Below are 18,498 nucleotides of genomic sequence, written 5' to 3' on the forward strand. Positions count from 1 at the left end.
AGAGATTCAAAATAAACTTTTATGTCCAAGGGTAAGTATGTCAGATGTCTACTGGAAAGATTCAGTATGGATCAGTGTAAGTATGCAGCAGTACCACTACAGCAAAACATTAAAATTCAGAGTGAGGATGGCTCTAAAGAGGCAATGCAACACTTTATAGACAACTAGTTGGGAGCTTAATGTACTTGACCACTACTAGACCAGATTTGGCATATGCAATTAGTGTGTTAAGTCAATAAATGTCCAAACCACTTGAGAGTCATTGGAATGCAGCAAAAGGTGTTTTAAGTTATCTACAAGGAACTATAGACTATGGTATTATTTATACTGATTCTTCTGATGTTAGATTGACAAGATTTACAGATTCCGACTGGGATGGAAATGTAGATGACCGCAGATCCATAACAAGCTATGCATTCAGCAATGGATTCGGGGTGATTACATGGAGCAGTAAGAAACGGAACACAGTTTCCATGACTTCAGCAGAAGGAGAGTATCAAGCTGTGTGCAGCAACATGTGAGGCAGTTTGGTTGTGGAGACTTCTCCAGAATATCGGGGAAGAACAAAAAGATGCAACAACAATCACATAGGACAATAAGAGTTCAATCAAACTTGCTAATAATCTGATGTTTCACAAGAACACTAAACACATTGATACACAATTCCACTCTGTCACAAAAAAGGTTCAATCAAAAGAAATCCATATTGCATATTGTAAAACATGCAATAATGTTGCAGACATTTTCACTAAGCCTCTTGGAAAAATCAAGCTTTAAATGCTTAGGGATATGTTAGGCATATTTGTGAACCCCTTCTCCATTAAGGGAGAGTGTTGAAGATAATGGAGAATTCTATAATAGTGTAAGTTGGTTCACGAGACCTTAGGATAGGAATTGGTTTTTATTTCTTAGGGTATGGTTCTAACTTCCCTAAAACCATGTATGCTATATAATGTTTGAAGTACATTGAGAATGTAGAGCGTTATGCGGAGCCAGACTCTCCTAGTCCATACTCTCCTTCTTAGAGCTTACCAGTGGGTTTTTTATTTATTAATTCAAGCATCTCATTTTAACAAAGTCTTCATCTCTCCGTAACAAACACAAATTATTAAAACATTAAATATTTAAATCCTTTCCCAGTGCAACCATCTTTGCATCTTTGTCGTCACCTAGATATGGCAGCTATATTTAATTTTCTTTGTTTCTTTTGTTTTTTAAGCTTTTAGATATAGGTTTTCGTTCTTTTTTCAGTTTAATTTTAATCTTTTTGGTTTCTTTCACTGTTTTCCCCTTTTTCAATTTTGTTTTTCTCCTTTTTCATATTCTTCTTTACTTCTCAGTTTAGATATTTTATATATTTTTTAATTTTCCTTTTTCTCATGGTTTTCTTTTTCTTACACTTTTTTTTTGAAATAATTCTATTTCTCCTTCGTATCATATATTTATATTTCATCTACATCTCTTTCTTAGATGTTTTATTTTGAAAAATAATTTATTCACTTATATATATGAATTCTAAAAAAAATCCCTGAAATTGGATAGTCTTATCTATTGAAAACAACTTAAAGATTCAAAACAACCTTTTTCGTAAAAATGAACAATCTCAGAAATTCAAAACAATGACCAGTAATATGGATTATCTTCAAAACTCTATATTCTCTTAAAAAAATAATACTGAATAATTAATGTTTTGAAACATAATTACATTAGAAGCTTCAACAAATTTACAAATCTATTTACCTATCAAATTGTTCAAGCGAAATGAGATGAAAATGAAAATGCCCGAAGTGTTGACGAATGAATAGTAATATTGAACAATTCAAAATACATAAAATATATGTTTAAGACTTCAAATGAAAATAAAGTTTAATCGAAACATCAGAAACATTAAGAACATCAAAAACTGGTATGTATTTCTGTGAAGCTTTATAAAAGAATTCACACCTGCGAATTTACAGAGAAACTTGTTCACGTCATAGAAGGCTATTAAAAATGCAAGTGCACAAAATGCAAATTAGTGAACAACAATATTCAAATTATTGCACATAATGCAATCTAGTGAACAACAACATTCAATCTCAAGAATGTAAATGCACGAAATGCAAGTTAGTGGATAGCACAGTATTCAACCTTAAAAATTTAAGATGGGTTAAGACCTAAAACCAAAACAAAGAGTAAGATGTGTTAAGACCTAAAACCAAAAAGTATAAATTTAAACAATGTTTTGAGACACCTTAAACCTTGATAACTAGTATATCAAATACAAAGAATCTAAAACTTTGATATTGAGAAAGTTCATAAATAATTTGCAAACTTATCTACTCATGGGTTGCTTAACACGACAAAGAGCTATGAAAATGAAAATGCACAAAACAAAACATAGAATAATGGACATCAAGATTCAACCATGAAGAATATTAAACCAAAAGAAAGTTAACGTAAACCATAACGATGTCCTTAAACATCAAAGATAACTTGTGTATAGTCCTGAGAAAATCCATAAACAATTTCAAGAATTCATCAACACCTGAACTGGATGAAGTGACAAAACCTATGAAAATGGAAATGCACAAAATGCAGACTACTGAGCAACAGTATTTAACCATTGATAATACTTTATGCATCATTGATACTGAGCTTCTGAGAGCTACCAATGAGTTTAGACCGTTCAACATTGTTATTGAGGTTCTTTCTCTTAGTAGCTATTACTGGACTTTCTTCAAGCACATGCTCCATCATATCTAAACTTCGCTCAGCCACATGCTTTATGATCTTGGCGACAATGTCGCTTTCAACCAACTTTTGCACCATGAACCGCAGGTGGAGTGGAATCTGGTCAACTAGCCTCAACCTTACTACATTCCAATAAGCAATAAGGCTAATCTTCAACGCAAAGGCCGCCTCGAGGTCACCACTGCTGATGTTTGACACTTTTTCCAATTTAGTTTCTCCAATGCCTTCGATGCAAATTGTCTTTGAATTGTTTTTTTTATCAGGTAAGTGTAGGACCTTCTATTAATCTAGTAAAAATACATAATTTACCAAATGCAGTCTCGTGAGAGTACAACAGACAGCAGAGCAGTCACAAAACCGAACCCCACATCCAAAACCCTACGAAGTCAACAAACCGGACCCCGTTCCCTCTGAACAACAAGAAATCAATATACCAATTGGTCAAGCTTCTAAACCAGCCTATCAGTAACCACTGAACTTGCACTGAACGCGGGCCCACTACAACCCACACCAAACCAATCATACGGACCCAACGTAATCTCTATTCCAACCATCTAAACTCTTTTTGGGTTCTAGAAACCAAGCTGACTTGCATGATCAAACATACACCGTTGATCTGCTGCTGATGATCCAACGGTTTACGGAGATATCGGGTGGACAAGTCGCATGAGGGATAACCATCTAATGAGAGCAGTATTCTCTCACCTCCTCCTGCTACATGTCGCATGCTGAGTGGAATCGGAGTCTTCCTCAAAAAAACTTGATACCACTTAGGCCCTGCCCGATAAACCTCTTGTGGTTTTACAAAACAACTCCTTGTGGAATAACTACTTCACTCTTTCGCCAAGCGGTAACCATTGATCTTGCGCATTGGGCGGTTCTTGTGTTGTCCTCCCACCATCATTGTTAGACCCAAAACACCATTAATAATTCCACCCAAAGTTTTGTTCCATGGAAGACCTACTCTGTAGGACTTCCAGGGTGCTTCCGAAGAAATACTACGTTGTGGCTTGCTACCCAAACCCCAAGAGGGCAGACAATTTAAGGTACCCTATCCTCCCTCCTATCTTATGTACCATATCAGTCTAGCCTGTGAATCCATAGCTCTATATCTTTTTCTGCCTGGCAGAGACAGTCCTCCAATAGTTTGCCTAGGGGTACAAGATCCCATTCATACCGAGAATCCTTAACCTTGTTGGTGACTCCCTCATTCGCCAAGCGATTCGCTAACATGTTAGCCTTCCTCTTCACATGGACAAAGCTGACCGTTTTTAAGGTTTGCAGATGGAAGTGGATATGGTGAAAGACTTGCAGAAGCCTCCAGTGCTTAGAAACTTTGTATCGAGAAGTACCATAACATATTTTCTTGGCTGCTCTAATAATCAATTCCGAATCTGCTTCTATGATGACATTGTGGAAATTAGAAACTAACAATATTTCCAAGCCTTGTTCTAGTGCCATGAGCTCCGCCATGTTATTAGTAGCCTTACCTAAGTGGCCATGGAAGATTTTCTTTATTTAACCCTGTTCATCTCTTATAACCCCTCTAAAGCCAGCTAACCCTAGATTGCCTTTAGAAGCTCCATCTATATTAACCTTTAGGAAGCCATGAGGAGAAGGCTGCCAAATATTAATATTTGCATTAATTTGGCTTACTCCCTTGATTAAGCCCTGTGGGTTTATGGATTGCAGACCCAACTGCATAAGAATGCTCACCTCTTGGGCCGAAGGAGGATCTTTAGGAAGATTCCTTCACATAATTCTTATTGTATCTTTGAGCTACCTCAATATATGATCAATTATGTATTTGGGCTCTCTTGCTTTGTCTTTGAAGATCTGATTGTTGCGCTCTTTCCAAAAATTTCAGATAACAAAGCCTGGTACCAGAATCTAGGCTTTATTAATGATTTCATTCCCTGAGAAATTTACCTGCCAGTTCTTCAAGTATTGGAAATGTTGAGACTATCCCTGTCTGTTTGCCTAAATATTGAGGCCAGCCAATCCCAAACATTTGATGTGAAAGGATAGAGGTTGAGAAGGTGATCCATTGTCTCCTCTTGAGATCCACGGAAATAGCATTGGGAGGGGCCAATAAAGCCTTTTTTTTTTAGATTCTCCCAGGTTAAGATTTTCCTTTGATGCACTAACCAGATGAATAACTTTATTTTCATCCAGTGGGGGGTTTTGTCATAGTTTCTTCCAGACTAGATCAGGATTCGTATAGTTAAATCATGTTACTTCCTGTTTAGCTTCTTTGAAGTTGAAGTTACCTTCTATGTTCTTTCCCCATATTAATTGTTCAGGTAAGGAGGATACTAGAATCCTTCTATGCTCTAGCTCTTGGGCGAGCGTTCTTGCCAGGGCCTTCAAACGACTATCATCCTTGTGGCCCAGATTCCTCCAAGTCCTCCATTTTCCATTATCCCCATCCTTGTCCCAGAAATATTTTACCATAATTAGCCCTTTGTATTTTGTGTCTCTCTTAAGAACTACTAATTTATCCTTATATAGGATGGGTTCCTGTTGCCAGTTGTCCTCCCAAATTATTGCTAGGTTCCCTGCTCGAATTTCCCAGAATCTGTGTTGCAGCCAGATTCTAAATATGGGAGCCCTTGATTTGCCCTGACATTCTAATGTGATCCTTTTCCTGCCAATACTTGGCATATTTTTGTTTCCACAGCTTAGCCCAGGGAGTTTCTGATTCCTTAATCCATCTCCACCAAAGTTTGGCTCATATAACTCTACTAAGGGTTTGAGGGTCATGAAGCCCCAAGCCACCATGGCTTTTAGGCTTGCATATCTTGTCCCATGCTACTAAGGCCCACTCCTTTTTTCTTCACCTCTGCTCCACAGGAAAACCCTTTGTCTACTCCTAATTTGTTGCATAATGCCTTTAGGAGCAGGAAGAGCTGAGAACATGAAAATGGGAATAGCCTGCAAGATCGCTTGTGTGAGCACCAGGCGACCTGCCAAATTTAGTGACCTATGTGTTCATTTCATGACCTTATCCTGAAGTTTGTTGATTGTTGGCTCCCATACAATCTTGCTCAAAGGTTTATCAGTAAGAGGTATGCCTAAATACTTGGAAGGTAGTTGTTCCCTTTGAAACCCAAGAATTCTGGTAATATTCCTCTGAATAGAAATATTGGTATTGAAGAAAAAAACTTTGGATTTGTTGAGGCTTACCTCTATGCCTGATGCCATAGCAAAGTCATTTAAGATATGTTTGATCTCTCTGGCTTCTCTGACTGTGGGTATACCCTGTAGCATCGTATCATCCAAAAATTGTTGATGAGTGTTCACTTCTCCATCTTTGGTGAGTTTGATACCCTGGATACGTCCTTCAGCATTTGCCACTTTGAATGCTCTACCTAGCCCTTCCATCATGAGAATGAAGAGGAAAGGTGAGAGCGGATCTCCCTGTCTGAGACCTCTGGATGGAGTGAAGGTTCTTGATGGAGCTCCATTGAGCAGTATAGAGAAACTGGTCATGGTGACAAGTGCCATAACCCATCTTATCCAATTTTGGTCGAATCCATAGGCCCTTAGAATTTCTCTTATATAAGACAAACTTAGTTTGTCATAGGCTTTCTCTAGGTCCAACTGAATGATCATACTAGATTGTTTGTTGCTTTCGAGGGAGCGTACCACCTTATGTGCCTGTATGATGTGGTTGAGGATTTGTCTTCCTTCCACGTATCTCGTTTGCTCCTCCAAGGTTAGATATGGTAGAAGGGGCTTGAGTCTATTGGCCATCACTTTGGAAATGATTTTGTACACCACATTACATAGGGCTATGGATCTTAAACCATCTGGAGTCATGGAATTTTCATGTCTTGGGATCAGAGTTATGAAGGAAGCGTTAAGAGCCTTTAGAACTTTTTTAGATTTTCTTGAGTCTTCCACAACCTCAAGGATATCTTGTTTGACTGTTTCCCAGCAGGGTTTGAAAAAGTCCACATGAACCCATGCGGGCCTTGTGCTTTTCCATTTTGCATTTTATTGATCACTTCGCTGACTTCCTCTTCTAACATTGGCCTATTGAGATTATGGTTATCTTCTCTGGTGACCAGTTGAGGGATGTTTTGAGTGAATTGTTCAATGAACTTGGATCTGTCCTCCAAGGGTTCCTCTGCTATATTGAGGAAGTGTTGTACTAGGATTGATTCCATATCGTTGTGAGAGACAAGCTCCATTCCTTGAGACTCTTTCAGCTTGGTGATTTTGTTATGTGCCCTATGAGCCATGGTGGATTTATGAAAGAATTTTATATTCCTTTCCCCCTCCCTAATCCATTGTATCCTTGATTTCTTCCACCAGAAAATTTCCTCTTGCAAGCATCGCTCTTCCCATTCTTCCTGCAAAGAGTCAGTAAGCTTTAGCCGCTCCTCGGTAAATCCATCTATGATGTTTATCTGAATAATCTCTTGTAGCTTCTGCTGAACTTCTTTTTTGGCTCTTAAGATATCCCCAAATTCCTTTTTGTTCCACTCTTCAAGTTTAGATTTGATGTATTTGAGTCTCTGATGGAGCATAAACATTTTAGTGCCTTGGATGTTCATATCTTCTCTCCACCATTTCCCAATATTACTGATGAATTCAGCGTGATAAAGCCAGGCATTTTCAAACCTGAAAGGTCTATTTCTGGGTGTGCCCATAAATGTAGCTTCCCACTGTACTGGCCAGTGATCCGATCCTCCAAGGGGCAGAATAGAAGCTTTCATGGTTGGGCCTACGAGGAGGTTCTCTGAAATAATAAATCTATCCAGTTTGGAAGCAACTTGAGCGGCTCCTCCTCTCTTGTTGTTCCAGGTGGAGGTTCCATTTATTGTTTCAGTGTCCACTAGCCCCATGTTCATTATAAAAATTTGGAAAGCCAAGGAATCTCTTCCTAACTGTCTAATACCTCCTCTTTTCTTTGAGAGAGATCTTATCATATTGAAATCTCCTGCAACAATCCAGGGCAAATTGAGGTATCTAGCTATGAGATCCTCAAGGGAGATGAGAAGCTAGAGTTTTTCTGCTTCCTTTTTTGGTCCATAAACATTTGTTGTCATGTAAACTTCCTTATCCCCAATAGGTTGACAAACCATAGAAAGATAGTTCATGGATGCTTCAGCATCTAGGATCCCAAATTTCTGTGGATACCACAATGTGAGAATCCCCCCCGTTGATTTGTTTGCTTTAACCTCTAAGTATTCATATCTGATTAGCCATTTGTTGTGAATTTCTCTGATCTTTTCCATCGAACATTTTGTTTCCTGAATAAAGATCATATTTTGTTTTTCTTCCTTAATTCTGTGACTGAGAGTTCTTTGTTTCATTTTATTTCCTATGCCTCTTATATTCCAGGTTGTGAGCTTCATTAAGAAAGATTAGTAAAGGAGTAGTTGGTAATATCTTTCATCTTACCTGAATTAATCAATAGTTTCCCACATTCGTTGAGTAGCTCATTCTGTCTTTTCCTTCCTCTTTTCCTTCTTGAGTTCTTTGACAATTGTGTCTGTACATTTTCCATTATAATGACTCCACTATGCCCTTGAATTTCATTATTTATTTTGATTCTAGTTCCATTTGCTTGTGATCTCCATAGAAAGAGCTGTTGAACCCTGTCAAAGTCCTCCCTTGGTAGGGAGTCTACTCCTGTAGTTGTTCCTTGTTCCAGAAATTTTTCTAGATCTAGATTTTCTTTATCTAGAATCTCTTATAGTTCAAAGTCCTCCATTCCCACTTCACTTGGAGTCATATACTGGTCCTTACTTATCTCCATGCAGATCGGTAGGTCATCCTTTTGCTGGTTATCTATCGTAATGTCCTCCATGTTGTCTTCCTTCTCCTTTTCATTGATTATGTTCTCCATATCCTGGACTATTTCCTTGCTCCCCTCTTCTTCCTCTAATATTTTGAACTGATTATGTCTTGATTGTCTATCCTCATTCATATTCTTTTGTGGAAGTTTACCACCTTTCCCTCTGCTCCTGACCTTGGTGAAACCCTCCTGATCCTTATCTTCAGCAGTTTTTGCCTTTCCTTCCCTATTATTTGTTGGGAAGTCTCTGAATAGATGCCCATGTTCATGAAATTTTTGAAACCTAAATGGGATTTGCTCATAGTCCACCGTTTGTACCCATTCTTCATCATACACCTCCAGAGTTATTGCTTCCAGAAGAGCTCCAGATAAATCCATTTCCACACAAATCCGGGCAAAGGAGGTGTATTTTCCTTTCAGAGTTGTCTCTGAGATCTTTAGGAAGTGTCCCAGCTTATTGCCTATTGTTTTCAGAGATTCTGATAGTCAATAATCCATAGGAAGGGAGTACAATCTAATCCATACCGATACCAATGTGAAAGTTTCATGCTTCGGGACAAAGTTCATCTTCCATGGCCGCATGTAGAGTCCTGCCATAGCATAGAAATAAGGGCCTCCTTCGAACACTCTGTCCGTATCCTCTAGGCTCATGAACACCACTGTGAAGAAGCCCTTAGACCCCAGATGTAGGTGTATTTCTTCCTTAGGCTTCCAATGACTCCTTATCCAGATATGTAGCACCCTCTCCGTCGGCCATAGCCCCATAAACTTGCAAATGATTACATGTTCTGTCATGTGATCCCTATGTGCTTGAAGCGCAGGATCGCTCAAAAAGACCCTTGGAATGGTACTTGACTTGGGTTTGCAGAGACCCGTTGTCATTATGGAAGGATGTTTTCCATGGCTTCCTTCATTCTCCTTCTCTCTGTTTGTTTTCGGTTTATCCCCTTTTTGTTCCTGAAGTCCATTTCCTACCAATATTCCTTTGCCTTTTGCTTCTCCTGCCTTTTCCAGAGGTTTTTTAATGTGTTTCTTTCTTGCTTCCTTATTATTGCTTGTAACTACCTGACTATAGGGGGGAGCCGCACTCCCCCGTGCATGTGCCACCATGCTTCCCACAGTCCAAACCCTAGCACACCTTCAACCCTAACTCCAGTTGCAGACCATTATTCATTCTCGACATTGCTATGAGTTATCGTAATGCTTATAATATCCGTCTTTGAGTTGTTTTTTAAGGTCATAATGAATTCTTTTTTCTTTTCTTACAACTTGAAGAAGGGTTCAGCATAACTGGGATTCATTGTGAGAACTATCCGCTTCTCCATTTCCATCATATCTTCAACACACTTGACACATTCATCCTACTTTCTCCCAATCAAATCTTGAAAATCTCTCATTGATACCCACTACAACTCCACATAGATATGTGTCTTAACATCAACCACGCAACAGATGACTTTGTCCAAGTAGTCGTCGACATGGTTAACAAAGTCTCTGCTTGTCTCGGACACAGAATCAATGTGATTCTTCAACAAAGTTACAAGAGAAGGAGGGGGTAAAAAGTTTGCAAGAGTGATTCCCTGTGCCTCTTCCAGTAACATTAATTCCTCGGATAGAAAATGTTCTCCTGATATTGCGCTTACTTTGAGCAGATCATGAGAATAGGTATTGAACATCCTATTCAAACAAGCAGTGCAATGCATATCAAGTTCATCCTCGAACTCTTCAAAGTCCCCCATCATAGCAATCATGTTTAACGTACCCTGGATGGAATCAATTTCTTTCATAAACTCAAGCATCTGTTGGTAGTTGACAACTAATTATGTAAATTTGGGTTAAATGTATTAGTTATTAACAAGTTAGTTTTATATCGAAACATCGGTTATGTAACTAAGGAGGCTCATATAAAATTGATGAATGCCCAAACTATTGTAAGGAAAATCATTTTTATTGATTGAATAAAGATTCCAATCCCTTGCCCCGTGGATGTTTACTTGTTTTTTCCAACAAGTGGTATCAGAGCAATCTATTAAGTGAGCATGATATAGGCTACCTTAAGGAATGAACCGTCTAAGAGCAGCATAGTCAGCCAAAGCCGCTATTGAAAATTGCCACCCAGAGGTTGATGAGGAGACAACTTTTTTTAGGAGCCGGTTGAATTTTGTTTTAAGGAGTAATTTCCGCTGACTAAGTGTTGACCGCTAAGTTTTTTTTTAAAAGAGATAGCCGCTGTCAAAAGGAGTAACTGTTGAGTATTGATAGATGAAGTTTTTTAAAAAGAGATAGCCGCTGTTGAGAGGAGTAACTGCTGCCAAGACGGGAGCCGTTGAGCAGAGTTTTTTCTTTTAAGAGGAAGCCGCCTAATTTTTCCTTGAAGATAGTGCTGTCGAGGACAGAGCAGATATTATGAGCCCGCAGTCATACACTGTCCCTGCACGTTGGAGGAACACTATCAAGGGCTTCAACTGCTAGTGGTCCTACATCCAACCGAGGAGGGGTATTGTCCAGAACTGCGTGAAGAGGGATTTTTTGAAGGAAAAATCCAGTATTGTTACTCATTGAAAAATCGGGGTATTTGTGAAAAAAATATATATGTTTTTTTTCTCTTTGAAAGAAAATATTTTCAGTTGTTGAATTGAGGCTTTTGTGATTCATATTGTTAATGAATCACATTAAATATTTTCAAATTTGTTCAGAAAACCGAGATATTTTTCCATTAAATTTGGAAAAAAAAAGGGCCAAAAGAATTCTGGTGTAGGTTTTCTAGATTTTCTGTTTAGTTTTTAAAGAAACTCAAGTAACTTGGAAACTATAGGTGAAAAAAAAAATGTAAAAAAAAGAAAAAAAAAAAAAAAGAAACCTTAGGAGGTGAAAGATAGAAACCCTAGGAGGAAGGGTTAGTAGGAAGAAAATGGCCAAGATGTCGAATGCAAAGTTCAAGGTGAAGAAATTCACCGGCAAGAGCAACTTTTCTCTTTGGAAATTGAAAGTTAGGGATTTTCTGGTGCAACAAGGGTTGCACAAGTCATTGGACAAGGAAAATAAGAAACCTCCAAGCATGACTGATTTAGACTGGGAGGACATGGATGCCTGAGCTCTCAGTACCATCAGGTTATGCCTGGCGGATGAAGTTCTCTTCAACATTGTTGAAGAGAGTAAAACTTCAGGCTTATGGGAAAAATTGGAAAAACTATACATGACAAAGTCGTCAACTAATAGAATTTATTTGAAAATACAATTGTACAGTCTTCGAATGAAGGAGGGTTCAAAAGTTACAAAAAATTTGAATGTTTTTAATACACTTATATGCCAATTAACAAATATGGAAGTTAAAATTCAGGAAGAAAACAAAGCTATAACCTTGCTATGTTCTCTGCCCGAATCATGGGATCACTTCGTAACTTCAATCAGTTTGAGCACTGTTGATTCTTTGAAATTTGAATCAGTTGTGGGAGCTCTCTTGTCTGAAGAAGTACGAAGGAAATCGAGTAATGAAACAGCTGCATCAGAAGCCATGATATCTAGAGGACAGTCAAAGGAAAGAGGAGAAAAAATAAGGGGTCTTCTAGATCTAAATTAAAGGGAATGAAGTGTAAGGCAAAATGTTGGCACTGCTACAAAATTGGACCCCTGAAGAAAGATTGTTGGAAATGACAAGAGTCTGATAACCCGAAGAAGGAAGAAAATAAGGTTGATTCAGGTATGATGGACGAAGTTTTATCTGCTGAAGGATTATGTATGATAGATGAAACTTCATGTAATGTCTCTCAGGGTGTTGAAAGCTAGCTATTAGACTCTGGTGCTTCTCATCACATGTGTCCACACAAAAATTGGTTTACTTCATATGAAAATGTAAATGGTAGTTATGTGTTTATGGGTAATAATGTATCATGTCAAACTGTTGGGATGGGAAATATTAGGATTAAAATGTATGATAACACAGTTAGAACATTAACTAGTGTTAGACATGTACCTAATTTGAGAAAAGATTGATTTCTTTAGGAGTGTTGGATTCAGATGGTTATAAGTTTACATGTTAGAATGGAGTGTTGAAAGTCTTTAAAGACACCCTAGTTGTTATGAAAGCAGAAAAGTTCAGAAATCTTTACAGACTTAGAGGAAGTACTCAGGTCAGTGAAGCAGCGATTGTGTCAGAAAAAGAAGAAGAAGGTACTCGTCTATGGCATCAATGATTGGGTCACATGAGTGAGAAAGGTCTCAGGTACTGATGAAACGTAAATCACTTCCTGATTTGAAATCCTTGAAGTTGGATTTCTGTAAACATTATGTGTATGGAAAATAGTGTAAACAAAGATTTAAAATTGGGAATCATAATAGTAAAGATATTTTAGACTATATTCATTCTAATCTGTGGGGACCATCTCCTATTGTATCATATGGAGGTGCCCTATATTTTTTAACGTTTATTGATTATTTCTCTCGTAAAGTTTGGGTCTTTATGCTAAAAAAGAATGCTGATGTATTCAATTTCTTTAAACAATTCAAAGCAATGGTAGAGAAAAGAACATGGAAATCAATTAAATGTTTAAGAACTGACAATGGTGGTGAATTCACTTCAATAGAATTTGAACAATGTTGTAAGGATGAAGGAATTCTTAGACACAAAACTGTTGTTTACACTCCTCAGTAAAATGGTGTTGTTGAACGTATGAATCGAACTCTTATGGAAAGAGCCAGAAACATGATCAACAATGCTAACTTGCAAAAGGAGTTGTGGGCAGAAGCAGTATCCACTGCTTTTTATTTAGTTAACAAATCACCTTTAGTAGCAATTAATTGTAAAATTCCTGAAGAGGTTTGGACAGGGAGTCTTGTGATTATTCACATTTAATGATATTTTGTTGTCATGCTTATTCTCTTATTCCTAAAAATCAGCGTTCAAAATTAGCTCCAAAATCGAAATGTTATGTCTTTGTTGGGTATGACTATGCAGTGAAAGGATACAGGTTGTGGGATCCTACATCGCGGAAGATAATCATTAGTAGACATGTAACATTTGATGAATCTTCTTTTTTAAAGTCAAATGTTGAAAGAATTGAACAGGAACAGGTATCGCCAAATCAACAAGTTCAGCTGGAGGCTATATTTTTTGGTGACAGTCAAAAGGAAGAAGACACTTCTGGAGAAAAAGGTGTTGAAGATACAAAGGAAGTTGTTGAAGTTTCTGAACCAGCTCAAGTTTCTGAACCAGTTCAGCAACCAATGACTCTAAGAAGGTCTACAAGGGAAAGAAAAACTCCCAAAAGGTATGAAGATTTTGCTTCATCTTTTTCTTTGATTACTGAAGATGGGGAACCTTCTTGTTATTAGAAATCAGTAGGTGATACGGATGGTGAAAAGTGGAAAATGGCTATGGAAGAAGAAATGGATTCCTTAGCCAAGAACAATACTTGGGATCTTGTATAACTTCCTGAAGGAAGAAGTGTTGTTGGATGCAAATGGGTCTTCAAACTGAAACAAAAAGTTGATGGAAGTATCGAAAGGTATAAGGTGAGACTGGTAGCAAAAGGGTATTCTCAGGTTGAAGGTATCGACTTTCATGAGATTGTTTTCACCAGTTGTAAAACTTGTTTCTATTCATACTATGTTGGCACTAATTGCATTACTTAACCTTGAGTTAGAAGAGTTAGATATTAAAACAACTTTTTGACATGGTGATTTGAATGAAGAGTTATATATGGAACAACCATAAGGTTTTGTACAAGGTCGCAGCAGAAGATTAGTTTGCAATCTCAGGAAATCATTGTATGGTCTAAGGCAGTCTCCCATACAATGGTACAAGAAGTTTGACTCCTTCATGGTGAGCCAGAACTTTATAAGAAGTGAGTATGATCATTGTGTATAATTCAAGAGTTTCAATGGCATATTCATTATCTTAGCTTTGTATGTTGACGATATGCTTATTGTAAGCAAAAGCATGGAAGAGATCAGCAAGTTAAAGGCTCAGCTTTCTAGGACGTTTGATATGAAGGATCTTGGAGCAGAAAAACATATCTTGGGCATGGAGATACACAGAGACAGGAAAAATGGTAAGCATTGGTTATCACATTCTAAGTATGTGGAGAAAGTACTTGAAAATTTCTATATGAACAATGTGAAACCTGTTATTGTTCCATTAGCTTCCCATTTTAAGCTTTCTTTGGTTTTGAGTCCTAGAGCTGATGAAGCAACGCAACATATGTCTCATGTACCATATGCAAATGTTGTAGGCAACTTAATGTATGCGATGGTATCTACAAGACCTGAAGTTTCACATGCAGTTGGAGTTGTCAATGGGTTCATGGAAAATCCAGGTGAAGAACATTGGCGAGCAGTGAAATGGATTCTTTGATATCTAAGAGGCACAAGTGACCATTGCGTCATCTTTAATGGTAGTGAAGGATCAGTCTGTGGATATGTAGATGCTGATTATGCAGGTGATTTGGACAAATGAAGATCTAATATAAGTTATGTCTTTACTCTTACAGGTGGAGTAATTAGTTGGATGTCAAAGCTTCAAGAAACAGTTGCATTGTCCACTACCGAAGCAGAATATATAGTTGCTTCAGATGCCAGTAAAGAAGCAATCTGGTTAAAGGGTCTATTTGATGAGATTGGAAGGACACAGGAGAAAGTGAATGTAATTTGTGACAATCAAAGTGCTATTCACTTGGCTACAAATCTTGCTTATCATAGAAAAACCAAGCACATTGATGTAAGGTATCATTTTCTGAGACATGTGATCGATGGTGGAAAAGTAGCTCTTCAAAAGGTCCATACACGAGAGAATTTTGCAGACATATTAACAAATCCAATTACAGTAGAGAAGCTGCGATGGTGTTTAGCTTCTCTTGGCTTGCAAAAAAGATGATGAATTGGCATGAGCAAGGGATTAAGAAATTTGTTGTCAAGGTGGAGTTTGTTGGTAGTTGACAACTAATTATGTAAATTTGGGTAAAATGTATTAGTTATTAAGAAGTTAGTTTTATACCGAAACATCGGTTATGTAACTGAAGAGGCTCATATAAAACCGATGAATGCCCGAACTATTGTAAGGAGAATCATTTTTATTGATTGACTAGAGATTCCAATCCCTTGCCCCATGGATGTTTCCTTGTTTTTGCCAACAGTATCACATCTGCAGAAAAAAAAGAAACGCTTAGGAAATGCAGCCATCTCTGCCCGCCTCTTGGAAAGTGTGGAATCAATCTTTTTTATAATATCAAGAAGGCACTAACATATTCCCATTACTTGAATCTGCATTAATTTTTCTGCCAATATGGGTATTCCAACCATTGATTTATCAATGCTAGAAAGATGAGGATCTGTTCTGAACATATCACTTTCCCTTTGTCTTGCTTCTGCAGTAGACTCAATCCCTACTCTATTCTGCACACAAATATAATCGTGACCAATATTAACAGCGTCCCTTGTCATTTTCTCCAAAAGACCCTTAGGAGCTCTGTCAACTTTTGTTACCATGGCCAAAGTTCTTTCAACTTCTGGGTCAACATCCTGAGACATTTTTATTGACTCACAGGTTGGAAAATCTTCAGTTGCGAACAACACGTTAAGTATGATTCTCTCCTTGGGAGTAATTTGTTGTTTGATTATATTTGCTATCTGTTCATAAATATCTCTTAGTTGCCCATGCACAACGACCCTTGTTATCCCAAGTAGATCAACCATAGTCAAATCTGGAGCATCCGGCTTTTTGACATGAAGTGTCACTAGCGTATCACCTATACCCTTCTGGCTTCTTGCAATCTCTTCCGTAACTGTATCTAGCGTTTGTTTAATCTCTGCTTCTAAAATTTTCCTCCTTTTTCCATTGTATTCAATCACAATCTCACATTCCTCCGGCTTGCAGCTTTGTAATCTCGTAATAAGAGGGAGTATCGTACAAATCCCTTGCCCCGTTGGTGTAGAATATGAAATGCCTTATTTCCAGCCAAATGAGAAAACAGTACTATGAAGAAAAAAAACATATAAAAGATAAAACAATTAAAAACACACTGACTGTGTGAGCTAAGAAATGCTGCAAATCTCATATATTAAATTCAACTATAAACTACATTCTTAAATAGTAAAACTATTACTAAAATATTTTTCAATCAACTATGCAATCAATCTACTCGCATTATAGCGAATTTCCAGCAACTTCCAGCACTGACCATCCTAACAATCTGCTGCTTTAATTTTACAGACAACACAAAATTTGTTGCTTACTTTGTCAGCAATTTACATAACTAATTAAGCATTATTCCCAACAATCCCCCTTAATGATTAATGAGGATTTACTATCTTATCTCGTAATGCCAAAAACTGATATTTTGGAACTGCTTTAGTGAATATATATGCTAGTTGATGCTGAGTATTTATATGCTTCAATTCAATCTCCTTCTTCTACACTAAATCTCTAATGAAGTGATATTTCAGGTCAAAATGCTTTGTCCTGTTGTGATGAACTGGATTCTTTGCTAACTTGATGGCACTTACATTATCACAATAAATCACTGTAGGTTGAACTTGTTTTTCTCCAATTTCTTCCAAAAAATTTCTGAGCCAAAGAGCTTGTGTACCTGTTGAGGTAACTGCAACATACTCCGCTTCTGTGGATGAGAGGGCAACAATGCTTTGTTTTTTTGAGCTCCATGTAATCAAACCGGAACCAAAAGAGAAACAATTTCCAGATGTGGACTTACGGTCATCAAGACTACCTCCCCAATCTGAATCACTAAATCCAACAAGATTGAACTTTTCAGAAGAGTAGTAATGAATACCAAAATTTAGAGTGCCTTTCACATACCTTAAAATCCTCTTGGCTGCCTTCATATGTATTTCAGATGGATTTGTCATATACCTTGAAACAAGTGAAACTGAATATGTAATATCAGGCCTTGTGTGGGTTAGAAAGATCAAGCTCCCCACAATACTTCTGTCAGTTTTCTCATAAGCTAAATCAGCACCATCATCTCTACATAACACCTCTCCATGAGCACTTGGAGTAGGGGATGGATGACAATCAAGCATATCAAATTTATTTAGCATATCCTGTGCATACTTTGTCTGACAAATGAAAATCTCATCCCTACTTTGATAAACCTCCATTCCTAGAAAATATTTCATGATGCCTAGATCTTTCATCTCAAATTCATTCATCATAGCAGCTTTGAATTTATCACTCATCTTAGAAATACTACCCATATACAATAGATCATCAACATACAAACTTATGATTAAAATATCAATACCTTCTTGTTTGTAGTAAAGGGTAGGATCATTCTTACTTCTCTGGAAGCCATTTTCCAGAAAGTATCCATCAATCCTTGCATACCACGCTCTTGGTGCTTGCTTAAGGCCATACAAAGCCTTCTTCAACTTGTAGACATTATTCTCCTTTCCTTCCACTTCAAAACCTTGTGGCTGCTCCACATATACTTCCTCTTCTAAGTACCCATTGAAGAAGGCACTTTTCACATCCATATGATGTATGCTCCACTTTTTATGAGCTGCTAATGAAATCAACATTCTAATGGTCTCCTATCTTGCTACTGGTGCAAATGTCTCTTCATAATCAATTCCATACTTCTGTGTGAATCCTTTAGCAACTAATCTTGCTTTGTGTCTTTCAACACTCCCATTACTGTTAAATTTAGTCTTATAGACCCATTTGGTGCCAATCTTTTCCTTGTCATGTGGAAGCTTTGTCAACTTCCAAGTGTCATTCCTTTGAATGGAATCCATCTCTTCTTGCATGGCTTGCATCCAAACCTCATTAGTACATGCATCTTCAAAACATGATGGTTCAAATTCATCCTTAGCTAATAAAGAAAAATTGACTATCTCACCTATTGGGCTTTCTTCATGTGCTTGATTTTCACTCCTCTCATAAATATCACTCAATCTTTTTACCTTCCTTGTAGAACTTGGAGAAGAAGTTGGACTTGAACTTG

The 18,498-nt window shown here is 37.5% G+C and overlaps 1 pseudogene; it reads right to left on the minus strand.

The window, feature by feature from the left end:
* Positions 1-2,616: 2,616 nt before the first annotated feature.
* The window catches only part of LOC149213307 (dynamin-related protein 4C-like), a 39,595-nt pseudogene continuing 23,713 nt past the window's right edge, over positions 2,617-18,498 (minus strand).

This window comes from Pinus tabuliformis, chromosome 1_1 (genome assembly GCF_031772625.1).
Source record: "Pinus tabuliformis cultivar Carrire ecotype Pingquan chromosome 1_1, CPIR1, whole genome shotgun sequence".
Classification (NCBI taxonomy): Eukaryota; Viridiplantae; Streptophyta; class Pinopsida; order Pinales; family Pinaceae; genus Pinus; species Pinus tabuliformis.